Here is an 18278-nt window from a genome sequence, read left to right on the forward strand (position 1 = left end):
AAGAACGTTCAGCCAAGAAATTCTATTGGGCACTATATGCATTATTAATAACACGAAACACGAAATGCTTTCCAGGCCTCTCTCTGTTCTTCACCCTCAGGAGACTTGCACGTTTCTTTCAAAGAGTGTGTACATCGTAAACGCTTTCCTTCCGGCCCGCAGCGAGTACACAGCAAACCCGTGGGAACAGACGGAATGGTGTATACGGAACAAAGCGTGCAGACACAATTTGATTAATTTATTATGTCGTAAATTATTTAAGAGTCTGTTCAAACTGCTGAGGCTATTTCCATGACCTTGACATAGATAGGGCGCTCAGTCGCCGGCTTCACATACCGCTACCCCATTCAATCCCCCGTCAGTTCATGTGGGATTTGTGGTAAACAAAATATCACTCCTCTTCCATTTCAGGTATCATCCGGGGCTAGAACAAAGGGTCATTTACGGCCTAAGTAATGTGTACCATACACATGGTTTAGGACCTGAACCAGCTTGAGGCATTTCAATTGGTGTTGCCAAGATAGCGATCAGGGACTGGGCAAATAGAAGTCACAACAAACACTGGGAACCCACAACGTAACTCAAACAGGCAAAGGGATTTATAGCAGGACCCTCTGCCAGAAGAACTAAGGACCTCTTGAAATTAAACGAGAGACCAATTAAGATGGGCGGTAGGATTACTTACTGGACACTGCCACCTAAAAGGGCACCTTTTCAAACTGGGACTGACAGACGACCCAACCTGTGAAAGGTGCCTACAAGAAGATGAATCAGCCACACACATCCTGTGTGATTGTGAGGCTATAGCTTACTTCAGATTTCGTCACCTGGGCCAGTTCTTCATGGAAGCAAATGACTTTTATGACGCCCCCATAAACGAAGTCCTACATTTCATTGGAAGTGTAGGATTAATAATGGGTTAATCCAAACGGGAAGCACAATAGATCATTGAAGGTCGCAGCGCGAGGGCCGGATTTTATGGCGCACCCCTTACACACATACACACACACACACACACATGGCTCCTCTATTAAAAATCGTAGAATGGAACGCCAACGGCTTGTGCCAATGTGCTCAAGAAATACAGATATTCATACAAAACTTCGACTTAGACATACTCCTAAACTCAGAAACTCACTTCACTGACAGAAGCTACAAAGAGGTACCAAAATATAATGTATATAGCACAAATCACCCTGACAACACAGCTCACGGAGGCACGGCAATAATTATAAAACAAACAATCAAACATCATGAACGAGCTACATACAGTCTCAACAACATACAAGCCACCAGTGTCACTACAGAAGACAGCATAGGACAACTGACAAGGGCAGCAGTGTATTGCCCGCCCAGATATAATAACAAATACGTTAATACACCAACTTCTTGAAGACATTAGGTAATCGATTCCTAGTAGGCGGAGACTTTAATGCCAAGAATACAATTTGGGGTTGAAGAATTACAACAACCAAAGGCAGGGAACTACAAAAATGTATTAGAAACAATAACTTAATTTGTATAACAACAAGGCAATCTACGTACTGGCCGTCTGAGCCTAAGAAAATACCAGACCTAATTGACTTCTGCATCGCAAAAGGAATCAACTCAAAAAATATCCTCGTTGAATCATGTTTGGAGCTCACCTCGGATCATACGCCAATACTAATGACCATCCTAACCTCCGTACAGGAAAACCAGAAAAAACCATCGCTCACTAGCAGCAAGGCGAAGTGGAATACATTTAGAGAAAAACTAGACGAGCTCATCACTCTAGGAATGCCACTAAAAACCAATCTAGATATAGAAGAAGCCGTGGAAACTGTAAACATCAATCTGGCTTCAGAAAAGGTCACGGAACGATCGAAAAAATACTTCGATTAGTAAACCAAATTCATAGTGATTTTGAAAACAGGCGCTACTGCTCAGCTCCATCTGTTGATATAAGCCAAGCCTTCGATAAAGTTTGGTACATAGGCTTATTATACAAACTTAAGTGCGCTCTTCCACATCCAATGTATTCTCTATTAAAGTCTTATCTTAACGACAGAACTTTTTAGTTAAATACGACGAAGCCTATACCTATACCTGTCTTATCCGGAGTTCCGCAGGGAAGTATCCTTGGGCCTATGCTATACTCCATATATATGGCTGACTTGCCAGAAACCGGACAAACAATGCTTACCACCTATGCCGACGACACAACAATACTAGCCTCTCATCAGAACCCTATTGAAGCTTCCCGGATACTGCAAACGCACTTAGACCAATTCGAAGAATGGCTACAGCGCTGGAGAATTAAGGCCAACGAAACCAAATCCGTGCACATCGCCTTCGCTTTGAGGCACGGAACCTGCCCTCCGGTACTATTAAACGGAACATGCATACCACAAGAGGAATCAATCAGATACTTAGGCCGTCACCTAGACAGGCGGTTGACCTGGCGCACACATATTCTCGCCAAAAGAAAACAACTGGACATCAAATTTAGCCAGATGCATTGGCTAATTGGCAGAAAGTCAGAACTGTCTACCGAAAATAAACTCCTAGTATACAGGACAATACTGAAGCCTATTTGGACTTACGGCGCACCATTATGGGGAACTGCAAGTACATCCAATATAGAAATGTTACAGAGATTTCAAAACAAAGTACTTCGCGCTATAGACAATGCACGGTGGTACGTCCCAAACAGATTACTACCTGCCGACCTAGGCATACCCACAGTACGGGTAGAAACTACAAACAGCCGCAAATATAAAGACAAGATCACAGTATATCTAAGTGAACTGGCAACCACATTATTAAACGACGCAGACGAGCCCAGAAGACTCAAAAGGCATAAGCCAACCGACCTAACGACGCGCTTCATATAAATGCAATGCATACTGTAATAAAGTTACACTCGAAATAGGTTCCTAGAGAATGCTCACTGAAGCATTACTCTCCCTGACATGTTCTCTTGTTAGTATTTAAGCCTTAGATTAATCTCGGTTTTCTAGACCGGCTTCAAATCTGTTAGGGGAAAAGGGAGATGGGCATTCGGGTACATTAAGATAGTTTGATGTTGTGTTCATATAAACTTAAATAAAGGGCATGTGAGGATCTAAAGGCAGAGACTGCAGAGAATCGTCAAAACTTTAGTCAAGATAAACCAACAACAGAATTAGATATCTACGCAATGGGAAGCATCAGCCATCAACCACTGCACGGAAAACTCGACGGTCCTTACTTCAGTTGCAATTACTCAACTGTAAAACTTTTCTGTTGAGTGTTTTTTTATCTTCGCTTAGTGGGGAGTGGGGTCCACTCGGCACAGCGGCCTCTGACTGGCCAANGCTTCCCACCGCAGCGGCCCGGGTTCGATCAAGTGGGATTTGTGGTGGAAAAAGTGGCGCTGGAGCAGGTTTCCCCTGCCAATCTTCATTCCACCAATTGCTCCACAATCACCCTCACCTATCATCTGGGGCTGGTACAATAGACCTGAAGTGGCCGCAGTACAAGGGGCTTTGTCCCACCCTACTAGCAATTAAAAAGTAGCGCCAAATTTTGCGGATAGAGGGTGTCACGTGGTAAGAGCAACGGATCCCCACGGCCGTTAATCTCGGTTTTCTAGACCGGCTTCAAATCTGTTAGGGGAAAAGGGAGATGGGCATTCGGGTACATTAAGATAGTTTGATGTTGTGTTCATATAAACTTAAATAAAGGGCATGTGAGGATCTAAAGGCAGAGACTGCAGAGAATCGTCAAAACTTTAGTCAAGATAAACCAACAACAGAATTAGATATCTACGCAATGGGAAGCATCAGCCATCAACCACTGCACGGAAAACTCGACGGTCCTTACTTCAGTTGCAATTACTCAACTGTAAAACTTTTCTGTTGAGTGTTTTTTTATCTTCGCTTAGTGGGGAGTGGGGTCCACTCGGCACAGCGGCCACTGACTGGCCAATTGTAGCCTGCCCCGGGTGATTATGATGATGGAGAATTTGGTGGAATGAAGATTGATAGGGGAAACTGAAATACTCGGAGAAAACCCAACCCAGCGCCAATTTGTCCACCACAAATCTCACTTGACCAGACCCGGGATCGAACCCGGGCCGCCGCGGTGGGAAGCCAGCGACTAACCGCTTGAGCTATGGCGCGGCTCTGTTGAGTGTTACGATTTACTCTCAACAAGGTTCCATTTAAGGAAAACGTTAAGTTACCCTGTATCAGGCTGTGGAGACCCATAGAGTTCTGAGGCGTCGAGGCTCCCACACGGCCTGTTACAGGGATGCTTTTACTTATTTATAGATATATATGTACTGTATACGAATATAAACACATATTCATAATAAATAGATTCACATTTTAAAAATTAAGTAAAAAGTAAAAAAAAAAAAGTAAAGCTATCCCTGTAACAGGCCGTGGAGGCCCATGTGGCTGAGAGACGTTGAGGGTCCCACATTTTCTAGACAATCGGCTCGCAGATGGCGGTAAGGTTGTCAGCCATACGCGCCGGCCGCCCTTTACTCCCCAGGAATATTCCTGCTACTCATTTCTGTTAGAGGCTTGAGTCTACCCCAGGGCCATAGTGCGGCTGGAAGGATTAGGTAAATTGAAAAAAATTCAATGACCTCATCGGGACTTGAGCCCGCGACCTTCCGGCTTGTAGCACAGTGCCCCCAATATTCATAATAAATAGATTCACATTTTAATAATTATGTATCAATATAAAATGTGATTAAGTGAAGCAGTTTTGGTTCCGAACATGCTAACGTCCTTACAAACAACATTAGGAGACGAAGCCCACTAGCAGGACAGCTTTTACTTGAACAGTAGATAATAAAGAAAGAAATGTATTTGATATACAGAGGAGGAACTGGAAGGCCAACAGTTTATAAAACAGAAGGACACAATTTCAATAAAGAAGACTACATAGAGGCGATAATGCTTCTTACGAAAGGTGTGCAATTTTAGCTGCTCCGAAGCATATGCCTAACTGCAACAGACGGGGGGGGGCGATTTTCAGACAACGGGCCCCATGCAAACTTCTGTTGGATGACTTCCAATTTGTTCGCAATCAGCAGACGTAACATAGTTATTGTGTCTCTGGACATTATCCATCGTTTTTTTTATATCTAAAGCAAATAACGTTTGGGAGACTGGTTGATGTTTCCATCTTCAGGTGGAAACTACTCAGTTCGGCCCAATCGATAGTATCAGTCAGTATCTCCTGGTATCAGCTTGTCCAAATTTCCTAGTTTTGGATATATATTGGGTTCATATTTTCTCTCCATGGCTCTACACAGCCGTTTGTTGGACCTTAGCCGCTTTTTCAGTTACTTAATCCTACACACAGTCGGTAGGGCTCCTCAGACGGGGGATCAGCCCGTCGCAATTCACACAGACATTCATGCCTCTAGTGGGATCGAACCCACGAGTGGGCGAAGACGGTTCATGCCTTAGATAGCGTGGTCACTGTGATCGGCAGCCGGGTCCATGCTGGTTATGTACATAAGATCTAAAAGTTTGTGGCATCGGTATATTAATACAATTACTGTGTTTCTGGACATTCTCTCGCGTCCTTCTTTTAAAATACGCGTTTCACATACTGAATAATTCCAACGTTAATAATTCAATTCAGTTCAATTCAATTCGATTCGTGTTTATTAACGTGCAAACTTAACAGCACAGAGGCCAATTACAAAGCTAGCACGAATAGAGAAATACACAAAAATAATTAAAAAACAAAATACAAAAATGATAGTTTATATTAATTACACAGTTAGCATGAATAATATTATAGAAGCAAACATACACAGACAAAGCACAATGTGAGAATTTCAGTTTTAAATAGAGCAGCATACAATAATAATAATANACAGAAGAGGATATTTTCATTTGAAAGAGAAAGCTCTAGAGCGCATTAAGTGGAGGAACTGTTTTGGAAGAGACTGTGGACCTGTCGTCTGACAGATTACTGATGAATGAATTAAATGTGTTCAATGTTTGTACAGAAAAAATACAAACAAGACGGAGGCAGATTTCTGTCATTTGGAAATTTACAGTTACCGGAAATCTCCCTATCCAGCTATCTCCAAAGTACAGAGTCTCCTGTGAAAAATGTACAGCTATTGAACAGCTGATAAAATTCCCCCGCGTTCTATCAAGAAATCTGAATATGCATTACCGTGTTTCAAAAAGGCCGCCATTGGACCCTGACTTCAGCTATTTTATTCCAGCCCACAGTATCCTGCTTCACTTCCTTAATATCCCCTCCCCTTACACAGTTTCTAGGTCATTCAAGTGGACCTTTGTTTTCCGCCTTTGAGGCTAAAAATCAAATATCCATATATAATGGATTTAGTATTCATTGGATGGCATAGAAGGGAACAATAAAACTAACCCAAGGCAGAGGATCATGGAGCTGAGCCCTTCTGGAGGAGCCGCCAATTCTGCAGCTACTCAAGAATTTCCCAGCATTTTATGGAACCCGAAGGTTCATTACCGTGTTCACAAGAGCCCTGCAATTGTATCTATCCTGAGCCACATCTACCCAGCCCGTATCACATCTTATCTCTCTAATATCCATTTTAATATTGTTCACCCATCTGCGTATTGGTCTTCCTTCAGGTGCACATGCGGCGATACATAACCTCTGCATTTGAAATATCGTTGCTAAATAACATGCTCATCAATTAGTCTTGCAGCGGTGTTTTAACAACTTTCAGTTTACTAAGTTCTATGTTTCTTCGGTCGTAATATTTTATATACTATTCCGAAAACTATATTGTATATGAAATTTACAGATAATGGTAAGTTTTGAAAACGACGATATGAATGTATAACCGGGAACTCCGTGGTTTTAGTCCGCAAGCGAACTATACCGACCGAGCGACCGCCGTTTGTCGGCGAAGTTAGGCCTGGGAAGTTAAGTTAAATCGCCGTCACATGTCTGAGCCGCCAGACCCAAGCGGCTTATAATAGTTCGGCAATGTGTCTCTAGATGGCACAGTCTCCCTAAGTGGAAAATTAAGCGTCTCGTCCTTAAGTACTCAACATGACAAAAATTCGGTTCTTAAAGTATGTTCGGTAAACCGAAGAGTAATACTTGAAATAAAGCACAACATTTTACAATACTTAATCCTTCTCCTTAATTTAAGCAATAACAACCAGCAAGGCTTGAAAAATACGGGCGTCCGCTCGTCTGAAGCGACTACACTTTGCAAGCAGCCAAATATTCATAATATTCATTCACGCATATAAATGGCGGCTTTGCTTGTTACCTGGTTCATGCTGATTTATTCTTAGGCTTACTTTTAAACCCTAAAAATGGATAATAAATGTTCCTCTGAAACGTCTGTTGGCTTTTTTCACCGGACTATACGGAATCACATGCCAGAAAATAATATTCTTCCCCCCTGTAAAGATCTCGAATCTACTTTGTTATTACTGTTATTGTTGAAGGGCTAAGAATTAATAATATGCCTAAAAAAATAGCCATGAAAATTACTCTTTATTCAAAGGCTAACGATATAATTTATTATTATTATAATGAGGAGCTTCATAACTTGTACTCTTCTCCAAGTATAATTAGAATGATGTATTTTAGCGTCCTGTTACACTGATTCGTATCCATGATATGTATGCAGTGCCCGTCTTCTAGTGTGCACAATCTCACCTGTCACTTCACTACATGTTTCGGCATCATTCTGCCAACCTCAGGTGTATCAATCACGTTAATATATAAATTTTATTACTGAACAACGACGAACAGACATTTTATATCATTTTATAAATGGATAGTTAATGGCAGGCAGTGCAATGGTTTAACGTGATTAATACACCTGAGGATGGCAGAATGATGCCGAAACATGTAGTGTGAAGTGACAAGTGAAATTGTATGCACTAAAAGAGATATATATACACATATATATATACACATTATAGATAATTATAATGATCAAGTCAATGAGGATGAGGTGGGCAGGGCATGTAGCACGAATGTGGAGACGAGGAATGCGTATAGGGTATTGCTGGGAAAGCCAGAAGGAAGGAGACCACTGGGAAGACTAAGGCGTAGGTGGGTGGACAATATTAAAATAGATCTTAGAGAGACAGGATTGGATGGCATTGATTAGACTGATCTGGCTCAGGATAGGGACATGTGGAGAGCTCTTGTGAACACGGTAATGAACTTTCGGGTTCCATAAAATGCTGGGAAATTTTTTAGTACCTGCAGAATTGGCGGCTCCTCCAGAAGGGCTCAGCTCGATGAGTAAGTAAGTATTTATTATTATTATTATTATTATTATATTTTACTTCAATTGGGTATTCACCCGGTGGCAGTAGATCTTGCACTGATACAGACAAGGAAAGACTGTATGGCCTCTACTTGTAACAGCTTCCCTAACCCTCTTTCTAAAAGTGTTTAATTCACAGGGGAAAGACCCTTGTATGCCTGCAGGTAAAAAGTAAAGCTATCCCTGTAACAGGCCGTGAAGGCCCATAGGGTTGTGAGATGTTGAGGCTCCCACATTATCTAGACAATTGGCTCAAAGATGGCGGTAAGGTTGTCAGCCTTACGCGCCGGCCGCGCTTCACTCCCCAGGAAAATTATTTAATTAATTCCTGGTACTCATTTCTGTTAGAGGCTGAGTAAACCCCAGGGCCTTGTTAGAGGCTGAGTAAACCCCAGGGCATAGTGCAGCCGGAAGTATTAGGTCAATTGAAAAAAATCCAATGCGTGACTTGAACCCGCGACCTTCCGGCTTGTAGCATAGTACCTTAACCACTACGCTACCGCGTACCCCTGCCTTCAAGTAACCTGTTCCAATCTTTTATGGTCCTGTTTACAAAGGAATATTTGCCAACACCTGTTCTTTGTTTCCTACTCCCAACTTTCAGACTATGATCTTCCCTGCTCAGGTAGCATGGCTTAAGCAGGCTCTCCTCTATCGTTTAACTTCACAAGACATAATTTTTAAAGCTAAGAATAGCAGAAATAATGTGTTAAGGCGTATCATAGTGTCTAAGACATCCCTACGTTCTTTGAAGGAATGTGGTATCATTTGGAATATCTCATTCGAACAGTGTCCGTTTCATTTCTGGAAACATCATTCAAAACACGAAGGAGGTGAGCAGAAAAGATTTTAGATGTAAAAATAGTTCGGTTTCTGATTGCACGGTTTCCATTACTTATTCGTTCGCAAGAAACTGAAAATGGTACCGAATAAGCATTTTTTTTTTTTGTAAAATATTTTTGGCTATACCTGAAGACGTATTTAGAGCTTAGAGAGGAGTGAAAGCTGGAGGTGATTTAAAAGTAGGTTCAAGTTAGTCAAAACAGCTTCTAATGCGGCAGAAGAGAAAAAACAAAACAAAAAACAAACTCCGTGGTTTCAGTCCGCAAGCGAACTATACCGACCGAGCGACCACTGCTTGTCGGCGAAGTTAGTGCCAACTTTAGCGGACAGAGGGTGTCGCGTGGTCAGCGCAAAGGATCCCCACGGCCGTTAATTTCGGTTTTCTAGCCCGGAGCCTCTATTTCCTTGAAATAGCTCCTCAGTTATCCTCAAGAGGTTGAGTGGACCCCGTTCGAGGCCCACAACTTCTCAGAAAATCTGTTAGCGCAGGAAAACGAACCCGGACCTCTGGATCTGTAGCCTGGAACTCTGGCCACTAGACCACAGAGGCGGTCCAGAATAGATGGAAAAATTTAATATATGAGATTATGCGAAACGCGCTTTAAAATCATTGAAGTTAATAACATCCAGCAGCATATGTGTTCACTGAACGACTATTCGCGGAGTCAAGTGGCGTCAAAGTATGTCTGGAACACAGCGTGTGACAGCCAGGGTCTGTATGGTCTGTACAATTGTTCCATTCTAAGGCTATGGGGAGGGGAATGATTTGACTTGAGGGCTGAACAACTTTCGTACATTACATCATTCTATTAGGGCATTTAGCAGGAATGGAGGAGAAGAGAAATGCATACAGGATATTGGCGGGAAGGCGGAAGGGAAACAGATCATTGGGAAGACCAAGACGTAGGTGGTTGGGCAATACTGAGATGGAGCTTAGAGAGATAGGATGGATGGCATGGATTTGATTGATCTGGCTCAGGATACGGACCAGTGCAGGGCTCTTGTGAACATGGTAATGAACCTTCGGGTTCCATAAAATGCTGGGAAATTCTTAAGTAGCTGCACAATTGGCAGCTTCTCAATAAGGCCTCAGCTTCCTAAGTGAGCGATTAACTAAGGTATTTAAGTAGATTAAATATTAAATGTAAAGACATCCCTGTGCTTAATTAAGCACCAAGCCATAAATACGTATGGGGGAGTGTGGATATATCTTCACGCATTCTTAACCATGGCGCTAGTTGTAGGTGAGTGGTCAGCTTTACATGTTCACTTGGCGCCAAGCCCCTTCAAGCCCACGACCAGAGAGGACGGGTCTCTCATTTACAATTGCTATTGGTTCTCGCCAGCGAAGCCATTCTCGGGACCGGCCAGTAACCAAATCATTTACTGAGTGAGACACTTCGGGTCCAGAAAAAAAGGAAAGAGCAGAGTAATTTCCGGTGAAATGAAAACGCATTAACTGCTTAAAATTATGATGAGAATAACATGGACAAGACCGTACCACAAACTGTCTCCTTATGCATTATGGAAAGTATATTCAAAAATTGGCCGGTACGGTAGCCGAGCGGTCTAAGGCATGTACTGTCTTCGCTCGCTTGGAAACCGGGATCGTGGGTTCGGATCTGTTTCCTGTGAGGTACGAACTGAATTCTTATATATTATTCTTATACACTGCCGGTCACGGTAGCCGAGCGGTCTAAGGCATGTACTGTCTTCGCTCGCTCGGAAACCGGGATCGTGGGTTCGGATCTGTTTCCTGTGAGGTACGAACTGAATTCTTATATATTATTCTTATACACTGCCGGTCACGGTAGCCGAGCGGTCTAAGGCATCTACTGTCTTCGCTCGCTTGGAAACCGGGATCGTGGGTTCAAATCCAACTCAGGGCATGGATGTTTAGTGTTTGTGTGTATATGTGTGTTTTCCTGTGTTTGTATATAGGTAGAGGTCTTGCGACGAGCTGATCACCCGCCCAAGGAGTCCTACCGAATGTATAAGATCTAGTAAACCGAAGTGAACGGAGAGTTTCATGGAGGTTGGCCAAGGCCCAAATTGAGGCTGTAGCGCCAAAGCGAAAAAAGTGGCAGAATTCAAGCTGTGATAAGTCCCGCTTTTCCAAGCTACGCCTAGAGAAATTAGTACCGACTGTTGGCACTGCTAAGCGAGATATAGTGTAAGTGGTTATGTAACGCAGATAATTCCCAGTACAGTCACTTGAGCCACTACTGCTCCGAGCTATCACTGATACACGGAAACATGTCCATCGGTCGCAAGACAATCACGGGGCATCCAACGCTGAGGGGCACAGGGAGTGAGTGCCAAAAAAAGAAAACTATGGCTAAGAACTTTCAGGAAAGGGTTATAGGCGGGAATTGAGCCAGAATTTCTATTCTTAAAACATCCATCTATATAACTATACAAGAAGGAACTACACCAGGGATGTCCCTACACACCGGTTTATTTTGAAATAAATTCTTTGCCGGAAATTTCCACAGCCGCAACAGTAAAGCGTGAATTCGACGCTACTGCAGATAAATTAATTTTACAGCAACCCCAAAGACATGAAACTGATGAAAGTAGATATAGGGCGCAGTGCATGTCACCATTTGCGGCACTTGGCATGTATACAGACAGCTTCCACTTAAGCCATACTGTGATCCTGGACAAGCAGCAGAGAAAGCCACAGAATATCGCCTCCATCTTGTTTCATATACTGATGGTTCCAGGCGACACTGTAGTTAAGATTACATTAAAATCTTCTGCATTATTTTATTATGATTAATTTCGAATACGATAAGGGTTTACAGCCAAATTCGAAATAAATATACAATACAAAGGTTCTCACACACCAACAAGGGATTTATGCTGAAATAAAACGAAACAACAGTTCTCCGAATTGTGGGTTCAAATAGGTATATAAAATATGCTGGCCTATATTTCTCTGTTCTTAAAGTAACTACCAAGATAAAACCAAACGTCTATTCTGACCTGCAAGAAGAAATATGACATCAACAGAACATTTTGAATTATACAGATCACTGTTTCGTGAATCCTACGAGGTAATTAGACAAAAAAATCCGTGGCTTTAGTCCGCAAGCGAACTATACCGACCGAGCGACCGCCACTTGTCGGTGAAGTTAGTACCAAGTTTAGCTGATAGAGGGTGTCGGGTGGTCAGCGCAACGGATCCCCACGGCCGTTAATCTCGGTTTTCTAGACCGGAAACGCTATTTCCTTGAAATAGCTCCTCAATTATCCTCACGAGGCTGAGTAGACTTTGTTACAGACCCACTACTTCTCAGAAAATCTGGTAGCGCCGGGAATCGAACCTGGATTTCTGAATCTGTAGCCAGGCACTCTGACCACTAGACCACAGAGGCGGTCACGTATAAAGACAACGCAATAAATTATTGGGCCTTCCGTCCAGTTTTCAAAGGGCGTTATATTTATCTTAATATAAACCTGTATTTACTATAGGATTCTGACGATGGTGTATAACACACTGAGATATTGGGTTTTCGGAATTTATCCATCGTCCTGGTTTTAAGATAAGAAAAACACGACGTCCTCAGGTGAGGGAAAACACCTGCTCTGTTGGGTCCCTTAGTAAGAGCTAGCTAGAAAGAGGTCCAGTGATTGTGGCTAGCTCTTTCTAAGGGACCCAACAGAGTAGGTGTTTTCCCTCACCTGAGGACGGAAACAGATCCAGTTTCCGAAACATCGTGTTCTTTCTTAGTTATCTTAAAATCAGGACGATGTATAAAGTCCGAAACCCAATATCTCTGTGTGATAAACCTGTATATTTGTTAAATATATATATATTTTTTTTTTCAGTTGAAGGTTTTAAATATACTTGAATACATCTCTTCTCGTCTTAGTGAATTTTGTGACCCCTGTTAAGAATATCAAGGTTGAGAAAACATATTAAAATCATCGCACAAGTGCGTCTGCCCGCTAACATAAACATGAAACATGCGTATTTCTGCATTAATAGGTCCAGGGTTTCTGCAGTAGATCGTTGCTGCATCATGTAAAGTCGTAACACAAGCAAACACATATGGTATTAGTAATTAAAGGGAAATGGCCCTATTTAAAATCGTGAAAATCAAAATATACAAATGTATAATTATATTCCTTGCTTTATTTGCATGTGAAACTCCTCTCTCGCTCTAAGGATGAACTTATATTTGGAATAAACTACTGAGGAATGTCTACGAGAGCTGATGTAAGGGCGGCCGCACACCAACTGCGTCAAGACAAGCATCAAGACGTGAGATAGAAGACGCAGTCTTGCTTCATTCGTGATTCCTCAGCATCATGACTCAGACCGGTGTGCGGCGGTTTTCATAATCTTACTCGTTTCAACTGTGTTCCTTTCTTTGCGTCATGTCGCTAACATCGTGTCTTTACTGTTACATGTCTTGACGTATGCCGGTGTGCGGCCTACCTAAGAAAACTCTAGAGAAAGTTGCATAACGAAGAGATTCGTACTTTTATTTCTGCGCCAAATACCGTGACAGCGACGAGGGGTAAGACTGGAGGGGCATGTAAGTGTATGGATGAAGTGAAAAGTGCATGTGCAATTTTTGACTGGAAAACGTGAATGGAGCAGATCGTTTGCGTAACTGCAGTGTAGACGGAAGGATAATATTGAAAGTCACGCTTAATGATCATCATCATCATCAGTAATCTGTCAAGACGACAGGTCCACAGTCTCTTCCAAAACAATTCCTCCACTTAATGCGATCTAGAGCTTTCTCCTTCAAATGACAGTATCCTCTTCTGTCCCCAAGGTCATCCAGCATCTTCTTACGTCTTCTTGTCACTTCTATCCGCCCCTCTATCTTTCCTTCAATAACTTCTTTTAGAAGGCAGTTTCTGCGTAAAACATGACCAATCCAATTAGCCTTCCGTTTTCTTATTTCGTGTAGNTAAAAAGATTCTTCTTCTTGCTAAATGCAGCTTTTGCCATGGAAATCCTGGATTTAATTTCACAAGTACACCTTCCATCATCTGTTAACAAGCTACCCAGATATTTAAAACATTTCACATTCTCCATTTGTTTTTGGTCTATCTTTATTGTGACTGGGGTTGGTTGTCTCGAAATTTTCATTACTTTTGTTTTCTCCACATTCATTTCCATGCTATAGCACCTTCCAATTTCAATTAGTCTATCAATCATATCCTGTAGCACAGTTTCTTCCTTGGCCATTAACACAAGGTCATCTGCATATTTCACAGTTGCTTAATGATATAAGCGTGAAAATGCAGGAAACACTGAACTGACTCAGGTTAAGGTATAATGGTGATACCTGCTGAATGCGATAATGAACATATCGGGTTTCATGAAAGGACGTCCTGTTCGCGCTTAAGTGTTCGCGTTGACCCTGCTTCGTAGCTCGGCCGGAAGGGCGTCCGAGTTCTACGTCGTCTACCACAAGAGCCCTCCACTGTCCCTATCCTGAACCAGATCAATCCAATCCATACCATCCCATCCTATCTCTCTAAGATCCATTCTAATATTTTCCACTCCTCTACGTCTTGGATTTCCTGCTGGTCTCTTTCCTTCTGGCTTTTCCCCATTATCCTGTATGCATCCATGTCTCAAGTTGGATTCGAACCCATGAACCCAGTGTCTGAGCGGGCGAAGAGAGTTCATGCCTTAGACAGTAGGGCCTCTGTAATCGGGAGTCCTTAAGCTAGTATTTATAAAAATTTAAATAAAAATGAAAAGAAGAAAGAGAAATCATTGTAAAAAAAAGTGACTTGAAGGTTACCGAAATCTGATTTCTTTTCTAATTCGCTTAGTGGGTGGTGGAGTTCAACTGGGTCCACTCGGCAAGGCGGCCACTGATTGGCCTGTTGTGCCTGCCCTGGGTGATTATGATGATGGAGAACTTGGTGGAATGAAGATTGTCAAGGGAAACCGAAGTACTCGGAGAAAACCTGCCCCAGCGCCACTTTGTCCACCACAAATCCCACTTGACCAGACCCCGGGATCGAACCCAGGCCGCCGCGATGGGAAGCCAGCGACTAACCGCTTGAGCTATGGCGTGCCCTCACCGAAGACATTATATTGATTCGGAATACGGCGTGTGTAACTTCGCAGTTCTGACTGCGCTTCCAGCTTCGCATAGGCTAGCAACAGGATGTGAGGTGTAATTGTGTGTGAGGGCCCCCTGTCCCGGAAACGTCGCTACTGTAGCGATTCTCCTGATAGCGCTACTCTTGGCAGAGACCTGAGAGGCGTGGCCGTGGGGTGCATGCATCTTCCGCTTCATGATTTATGGAATCGATTAAATGGTTTCAAAGTTATTAGGGCGGACAGATACAGTCACACAAACACCTCACTAAGTCAGCCTTTCGTAATGAACGTGGGAAGAAGGTTCGAAACCAGACCTCCTACTTTGCATCACTTTGCATCTTCTTGTTCCACTCTGTAAGGCATTCTCGGAACGTCCTACAGAGTATCGAGTGGCCATGCACCAAGCAGATCAAATAATTCGCTCTGTCATGTCGTGAGCAAGGAGCCGGGATAGCGCAGTCGGTATAGAACCTAGCTACGGGCTCGACGATCAAGGGGTCGTAGTTCGAGTCCCGGTGGGTACAAGAATTTTCTCTTCTCCAAGTCGTCTATCTATACCAGTGGTTCTCAACCTTTGTGTGAGACCGCGGTTCAAAGAATTCTTTTTTCTATAAAACGAGGGCCCGGTACCCGAAGGCGGCACGGTGTTTGAGAAACAGTGGTCTAGACCGCCCTTGGGGCCCACCTAGCCTCGTATCAAATGGGTACCGGGGGCTCTTAACCCGGTGGTAAATTGGCAGGGCCATGAAGTTAACCACTAACCTCCGATTAGTGCCGAGGTCAAGAAAATGTGGACCTATATACCCACTCCCCCATACGCCTTCATGGTGTAGTATTTAATTAGTTAAGCACAGGGAAAACTTTACGCTTTACTTTACAATGCCACGAGCAACTGAATAATGGGAAACCAATATTGCTGTCAGAAATATCAAAACAGAATGAAAGTCTAGCTTCTCATTCGCCGAAGGCCGAAATATTTTAAAATTTATATATGTGAAAATCACTAAAAATCAGAAATTTGGTTCAACGCATAATTAGGAGAATTATACAAATGGTCCTTATTAACTGGTTCAAAAAGATTAACGGCAAGTCTGGTCAACCGAGCAGGGAGATATATCTATCTATCCATCCATCCATTCATCTATCTATTTAGACAGACGGATAGATACGTAGATAGATAGATAGACAGAATAGGCTATATCTATCTATCTATCTATCTATCTGTCTATCTGTCTATCTATGGGCCTGCAGCCCTTTTTGTTGGACCTTGGCCGCTTTTTCAGTTTCTTAATCCTCTACACAGTCAGTAGGGCTCCTTGGACGGGGGATCAGCTCGTCACAAGGTCGATACCTACACAGGACAACACAAACACAGAATAAACGCACACAGACGTACTATAGGCCTTGAGTAGGATTCGAACCCACGATTCCAGCGTTCGTGCGGAAGAAGAAGGTTCATGTCTCAGAACGCGCGGCCACTGTAATAGGTAGTGATTTGTGGGTGCTTGGTTCAAATCTCGGCCGAGACACCGGCTATCCTGAATCAGAATTTTCGTGGATTTCACCAGCCATTCTAGGCAAATACAAGGATTTTAACTTCATTAGGTAAAGACTGCTTGCTTCCCATTCCTTTCTAATTCATTATGCACCATATATCTTTCAGTTTTACGCTATACAGTGTGAAATACTTACTTATTTACTTACTGATTTACTCGGGCCGCGCCATAGCTCAAGCGGTTAGTCGCTGGCTTCCCACTGCGGCGGCCCGAGTTCAATCCCGGGTCTGGTCAAGTGGCATTTGTGGTGGACAAAGTGGCGCTGGGGCAGGTTCTCTCCGAGTACTTCGGTTTCCCCTGCCAATCTTCATTCCACCAACTGCTCCACAATCACCCTCACCTATCATCTGGGGCTGGTACAATAGGCCAGAAGTGGCCGCAGTACAAGGGACTTAGTCCCACCCCACTAGCAATAAAAAAAATTCTTAACTCACGGAGCTGAATCCTTGTTGAGGAGCTGCCAATTCTGCAGCTACTCAAGAATTTCCCAGCATTTTATGGAACTCGAAGGTTCATCCCCGTGTTCACAAGAGCCCTCAACTGGTCCCCATCCCGAGCCAAATCAATACAATATACGCCATCCCATCCTATTTATCTGAGATCCATTTTACTACTGTCCACCCACCTGCGTCTTGGTCTTCCCAGTGGTCTCTTTCCTTCTGGCTTTCCCACCAATATCCTATACGCATTCCTCTTCTCCTCCGTTCGTGTGAAATACTGACAACGCCGTAAAATAAATCAGTCGAATGTCAAGATTTTATGTCCTTATAAATAAAAATGATGGTTTATGAGGAAATTTAATGTTCAGAAAGACTGCAGATTCACACTGCAGTACTGAAACCAGCACTGAAAACTTATCGCCCTTAGAATCACTCTATTGAGCAGTTTCGTTTCTGCACAGCCCGCGTTACTTAACGACGTCTCCTGAAATGAATACACGAGTTATACAGGTCGAAAAGGAGGACGATCATGGGTCATTAACGGTAATGTAAATCGATCGTTGCCTACCGGCCTAACTCTTAAATATTAATACGCAGGACTTAATACCATTTTTGTAATAAATGTGACTTATACTCGTTTTGCATCAACTATTCTGAGAATTTGCGGCCAAAAATGTTTAGATAAGAGCTACTAGCACGGTCTCTGTTAGCCGGAGCGGCATGTGAATTGCCTACGAGCCCAATTAAAGAAACTCCCAGAACATTCTCAATCTGTAGAACAGTGTGGAAGCTTCCAGAAAAATCCCGATGCAGAAAATTCTGGAATATTACGTCATCCAATAGTATTTAAAGGACAGATTTCGGGTGGCGCTGAGCAGATCATCAGAGTGTAACATTCAGTATTTCTGTGTATAAAAATACAATAACATCACCAGTATAGCAGTAATCAAATGTGTGTACATCATTGTAATATTCTCTGTGGTCTACAGGTGAGCTTTCCTGGATACAGATCCAGAGGTCCGGGTTCGATTCCCGGCGCTACCAGATTTTTTTCTGAGAAGTAGTAG

The 18278-nt window shown here is 42.9% G+C and overlaps 1 protein-coding gene across 3 annotated transcripts in view; it reads right to left on the minus strand.

Annotated features, from left to right (window-relative positions):
* Positions 1–18278, minus strand: part of LOC111871644 (serine/threonine-protein kinase NIM1) — a 184542-nt gene that overhangs the window by 108422 nt on the left and 57842 nt on the right. The gene's annotated exons all lie outside the window — the stretch shown is intronic.

This window comes from Cryptotermes secundus, unplaced genomic scaffold (assembly GCF_002891405.2).
Source record: "Cryptotermes secundus unplaced genomic scaffold, Csec_1.0 scaffold112, whole genome shotgun sequence".
In the NCBI taxonomy this organism is placed as follows: domain Eukaryota; kingdom Metazoa; phylum Arthropoda; class Insecta; order Blattodea; family Kalotermitidae; genus Cryptotermes; species Cryptotermes secundus.